Raw genomic sequence first — 6668 nt, 5'->3', positions numbered from 1 at the left:
AAGTTCAGAGAGTCGATTTCAGTACCTAAATTTCAGAAGTCTAAGTCTTTTGGAACGAGACACCTGCGACGGTCCTTCGTGCTCACGACGGTTCGTCCTGCAAGTCCGTCGCCAAGTTCAGAGAGTCGATTTCAATACCCAAATTTCAGAAGTCTAAGTCTTTTGGAACGAGACCCCCTCGACGGCCCGTCGTTCCCATGACGGTCCGTCGTGGGTTCCGTCGACTCACACTGTTTTTCCAGAAATAAAATCTGCTGCTCAAAACGACTAAACAGGTCGTTACAGTGAACCTTCAATGTAAATTGTTCTATGAGAACGAAGGCTATCACCGAGTGAGTATGGTAAGGGAAGTAGTACTAGTTAAGTTTGAGACTAAAATAAAAAGCACGCCCTTCATATTCCTTAATCATGTACCTACATGGGATGTGTCCTAGTTCTACCCTAGGCAAAAAGAACACCCTCATCGAAGTAGGTTAGAAATCCGGATTCCATGAGTTGCTAACATGGTCTATGTCGGTTAATGCATATTCTCATGTTGTTGGATACTTACTAGCATTAGAGAAGTTCTATGAAGTTTAGGTAGTTGTAAGTGACGCTATCTAGACATTGCACAATGCTCTTTGAAGGTGTTAGTAATAGTCCCTAGGTCTTGTCTAAGACCATTACTTGAATGTCCTTTATGTGATTACTGACTCTTTACTGAACTAATGAATGAAATGACATAATCTTAGAAAGTATGTTAAAATGAAGTAGCACTTATCTGTAGTAATTAAGGGTTGTCTAGTTAAGGTGTGAAGGGGGCATAGGAATGGCCACTTATTATCATACCTAGATAAGTCTTAAGAATGACTCTAGTTTGGGAAGTTGGTTGATTATGTGGACATGATCTATGACTTAGGTAATCTGAAGGATTATTTCGGTAATCTTGAAGAGGTCACTATGGATGTTATCTTATTGATTTACTTAAGTAAGTCTTTTGATAACCTTTGGAAGGAGATTGTCATATCACCTACATGCTAATGTGTTAAATGTGAGTGATTCTATAATAAGGTGTCTGTAGGATATCTTAAGTGTATGTGTAAGGGATTGTATGGGCGGTCGCTTCACAACTCACTCAAGTGAACCTTAGTTTAACCTTGGTAGGAAAATATCATGTTCTTATGTTGACATCTCTTAAGTGTGTGTGTGACTCATTATAAGTAATCTTGAGGGTCGTTTAGGAACATCTGGAGAGGGTGTATCGGCGGTCTCTCTTTGTGTGAAATAAGTGAATCTTAGATATCTTTGAGTGAGAAGATTACATGCTAAAGGGTGTTTAAAGTAATGTGAAGGAACTTCATTATAACAGTGAATTTAGTTCACTGTACAGTGAAGTAAATTCACTGTAAGGTTTCTAAAATGTGACTTTTTCCCTAAATGATTTCTTATGTGTTTATGAGTTTTTAAATGTTGTTCTTATGCTTATAGCTTGACGTTTCAATTGATATTCATGAAAAGCATGTTATATAATAAATGTCCCTCTTTCATGGTTTTTGCATGTCTTCCATGCTTAACACTTAATGTTCTAACCCCTTCTTTTTACTTTTTGACTAAAGTGTAGGGATATGAAATCTTTATGTTCCATGAATGATGGATAGGTTTCTAAGTGTTGAAGATGATGTATTGGGGAGTCCTCATCGATTCGAGGACAATATCCACATGTTCCTTTTTGTCTTAGGTCTTTATTTTTATGTATTCGATGGGATTAATAACAAGTGTGGTAAGCTCCAAAATTTATATGGTTCAAGTAGATTGTTGTAAAGATTTAATTTTTAAAATGAAAGACTTTCGCTTGCGTATTTTTTATGAAAGAGTTCTTCGAGTGTGAAGGAAGTTTTAAATTTTAACTAGTTTTAGAATGTTTATTATGCAATGACTATTACGAGAGGCTTCTTTGACACTTCTTGAACTCAATCTGCCGTGTGAAGACACAAGGATATCCTAACTTCTAGGGTGTACTTGTGAGTCGTGACACATATGACTTATCTAGGTAACATATGAAATCACTATTCCTATGCCCCCTTTTCACCTTAACAAGACATTCCTTAACTACTCTATGTAAGCACGTATTCATTAACATACTTTCTAACTTAAGTCATTACTTTACTTAGTTCATTTAATAGACATTGATCGCATAAGAACATTGAAATAATGGTCTTGAAGAAGACCTAAGGACAGTTACTAAAATATTCAAAGCCTATTGAGCAATGTCTAGATAGGGTTCGATACCATCACCTAAACTTCATAGAACTTATCCAATACTAGTAGATATCCCATATGATGAGAGTAGGCAATAACCGACATAGACCATGGTAGCAAATCATGGAATCCGAAATTGTAACCTACTCTGGTGGTATGTGTTCTACTTGAAATTGGTAGAACTTTAAGACATCACATGTAGCAACATGGTTAAGGAAAATTAAGGGTTTCATTGAACTCTAGCCTCATTCTTAAGTAAAACTACTTCCCTTACCATACTCACTCGGTCTTAGACTCATCCCAAGTAGGTGTTCTTATAGAGTAATTTACATTATGGATAACATGAAGATGTTTCATATCATGTTCATAACCTTATCACATTGACCCTACCAAAGAGGTCCCCTAGGGAAGCCTTACATTGGCGACATAGATAGCTCTATTGACTTTCCTAAGGATGATATGATTCTATTCCATCAAACCAACCCTAAGTTCATCATTCATTACAAGAAGGGTATCATTACGTCTTTCGACTTCAAGGTTCATAACCGTACCACTAGGTTCAAGGTTTCATATAAAGGACCTTTTCTAAACATCATTCAAGGTATCATGTCATTCATACATACAAGACTAAGAAACTTAGGCATTCGAAGTTAAGACATCTCATATTTACATTCATACATGTAGCAAGTAAGGGACAAAAGTCTGTCAAATCAGGACACCACATAGTTCACTTTAGCACATATTGAATATCATTCTCGAAGCACATAGGAATAACCATTATCAGGTATAAGTCATCCTATACACTACTATAACATCATCAATATAACCATCATACACTCATATTGTCAACAACGAATAATCATGCATCAACGCTAAGACTACACACACAAACACGTAGTCATACTCTAACATAATCACCTAATATCATCACTAGAAGAACACATAATTTCACATCATCACAGGTAGAAGAGCGTGATCATACTAAACAAAATAAACTACACACATAATCATAATACTTCAAGTAGTTTGCCGACAAGTTCATGATCATCATAATACATAAAGTAACGCCGACAAGGCAATATTATTCAAAGAGAACCTTCACCATAAGAGGACCACACCAATCACAAGATGATCTAAGAATTACATTAATTAAAAAAATTAGGGCAGCGTATTACCAATTCAGTCTCACCAGTTCAATCCATAGCTAAAATCATCCAATTTAATACCAAAAAGCTCTTACCCATGGCCATGATAAACAATTAAATACAACAACCATAATACTCCATGAATCTACGTCAATTCAATATAGATTTATCAATCTAGGACAACCTATACATCGAAGGACAACCTATACATCGATGGAATACAATTCTTACATCATTCAATAGCTTATAGAAAACTACAATAGAATCATAAGCATTAAGTCAATATCACTTTACCCATAAAGTAGTCAAAAACTAATATTCATCAATTACATTGGTTCATTTAAAAATCCAAAAAAATGTACATGACTAGTCAAGATCCTAGTAAATTTTTAAGAATGCATATTGGGGTACATAGGCATCCTAATGCACATTATTGAGAAATATTAGGCATTTTATAGAATATTGACTTAAGGGTGTTAGCCAATTTATTTGTACACACAATTATTTAAAATATAATCCAAGATTGTTTTGGAATTTTAACTGGAATGAAGACCCTTAGCTAAAATTATTGATTCTCAACTTAACAAATTAGGTACGAGGTATCCAAGTTTCAAGCCTAGGTACCACAGCACATGATCATTTAAAATGATCATGTAGGGTAAGAAGTTCCCAAGGCTATAGTGAGGATCCTTGGGAAAACAAGAAATTATCATCAAAACATGTGCAAGCACATGGGCTAACCGGCCAATGAACAACAAACAAGCCCAACAGATTCGGTTATGGTGTTTAGGGGAAGGCGCACGTTTGGGTCAGACCATGTGGGGCCTAGCTTCATAACTAGTCCTAGTATCTAACTAACTATCTAACTAACGTAGAACAAACAAAAATAAACTAACTAGTGCACCCGACTACCTAAGACCTAACCGGGTGACACTAACCTAGTAACTAACTCAAGAAACATCCTAGTACCTAACCTAGGATGGTCCAAAAGGGTTGGTTATGGTCCTAATGACTTAGGGGTACTTTATTAATAACCCTAGGTAACTTAATATTTAATTAGCATCCTAATTAATTCACGATCATACCCGAAACCCTTAGAAAATTTCTAGATTTGGCTAAGTCAAATGTTCTCCTATTTTTAGTCGATTTAGGAGGGACGTTTTTGTAATTAGCTAATTGATTTATTTAATTAACTTAATTATCCTGAGTTGAACTAGTAAATATCACTTCCTAATACTTAGACTCACGTTCAATCACTAGAAAACCTATGACTCAAAACATTAAGCAAATGTAAGGAAAAACAGAAAATTCTCCTTGGGTGATTTCAAGGCTATTCTTCAAGGTTTTCATACAAAGTGCAAGGTGATCTTCGTAGATTATATTCTACAATAAGGTATGGGTTTTATCTCTTTGTTTCCTTTCCCCAAGATTCTTTTCAAATGTTTTAAATTCAAGAGATCTGAAACTAGGGTTGCTCCCAATGAAACTTTTGAATGTTCATCTCCCTAGTTCTCCCTATTTTCGACTTCTAGTAGAATGTATAACGCAAAATCTCAAGCATATTGTTGGTATATGGTGCTAATATATCATTATGTGTTGGTTTCTATGATTTAACAATGTCGAATGAGACCTATAGGTTACATCCATATAATAAATGCCCAATTGTGTTAGAGAAGAGGAAATTGTTATAAGTTGTTTATGAAATTCACTTTAGTGTTGAAAGGGATGAAGATTTCGATTAATAATTGTGTTTTAAAGTTGATATGGTTGTAAGTGTTTGGAATGCAATTTTTCTAAGATGAAATAAGAATGAGAATCAAAACTAGATAATGATTCTTCAATGCCAAATTAGTTATTAGCTTATCCAAAGTAAGCATTGAATTGTTCTTATGATTTAATCAAAACAAATGTTAAAAGTTTGCTTGCTCAAAATAAAGGTTTAGCTCAAAATAATATGTGAAAGTTTGGCTTATGCCAATAAATTGGCTACAATATTTTAGATTACAATAATATGTGAAAAGTTTTGCTTATGCCAACAAATGGGCTAACAATATTCTAGATTACCATAATATGTGAAAGTTTGGTCTATGACAATAAATTGGCTTACAATATTATTTCCAAAATATGATATAAAATTGGATAATGAATTAGTTATACCAAATTAAGCATGACAAATGTAACTCAATTAATTCATAACTAAGGTTATGCAAATCATTGGGACAAGTCCGAACATACCCTATCCAAATGAACTTTGAATGTAGTAGTACATTGGATAAGTTTATAACTTTCATAAAGAATTGTATAAAGCTACCAAATGAGACTGATCAAGGTAAGGTGAGTAATGACATAACTAAAATCTTATGAGTTATCAAGTCGACCAGAATGGGGTGTTAAAGTAAGTTAGGCAAGTCTTACTTGAACCTAAATGATAATGTAAAAGATACTCACATAAGAGGGTGCTAGAATTCGTGAGACAAGTCTCATTAACACCATGATGATAATGTAGGGTTTATGTTCACATTCATCAAGTAAAGAAAGGGATAACAAGTCATCCATTGAGTTAAGCATACCTTATATTAGAATCAAGCTTCCATAATGTTTGAGTCAACTCTAAAAGTTAAAAAGTATAAGAAATTGAGCAAAACACCGATAGACTAGCAATGAGATTGTGCAAGCACATATGAGACTCATGTGTTAGGCTACCACCAAGGTGGATAATTAGTCTCCGAAATATCCTAGTCTTTTAACTATGTTGCCAGCATAGGAACTAGACAGTGGATTCCACCTAACAGAGTTAGGTAGTATTCGATTTCACTTTGGCAGGTGAACCACCCGTTTTCAGTGTGGGGGAGACACTGGATTTAATGTTTAGCTCACATTATTTATGTCGGTTAATGCTCATAGAAAGTATTCGATTTCACTTTAGCCGTGAATGTCCTCTTTTCGGTGTGAGGAAGACACTGGACTTGGTTTCAATTTAGCCGGTGAACCACCCCTTTCAGTGTGGGGCAGACACTGGATTTCATGTTAACTCACATGATCTATGTTCACTTTTATCAGTGAACCACCCCCTTTTAAGTGTGGGTCAGACACTATATTTCATTTTAGCTCACATGATCTTAATTCTAATGTTTTTTTTAAGAAAGTAAGAAAGAAAGAAGAAGAAATGTAAGTTCAAAGTGAACTAAGAAAGCAAGAGCTTAAAGTATATAAAATCATCAGTGGTTGATAAGAATGAAGCTTTAACAACTTATTGGCTTACGCCAAAAAAGATATATGCTCCAG

This window comes from Solanum pennellii, chromosome 2 (genome assembly GCF_001406875.1).
Source record: "Solanum pennellii chromosome 2, SPENNV200".
NCBI lineage: Eukaryota > Viridiplantae > Streptophyta > Magnoliopsida > Solanales > Solanaceae > Solanum > Solanum pennellii.
The sequence above is the reverse complement of the archived record's forward strand: the minus strand, read 5'-3'. Positions refer to the sequence as shown.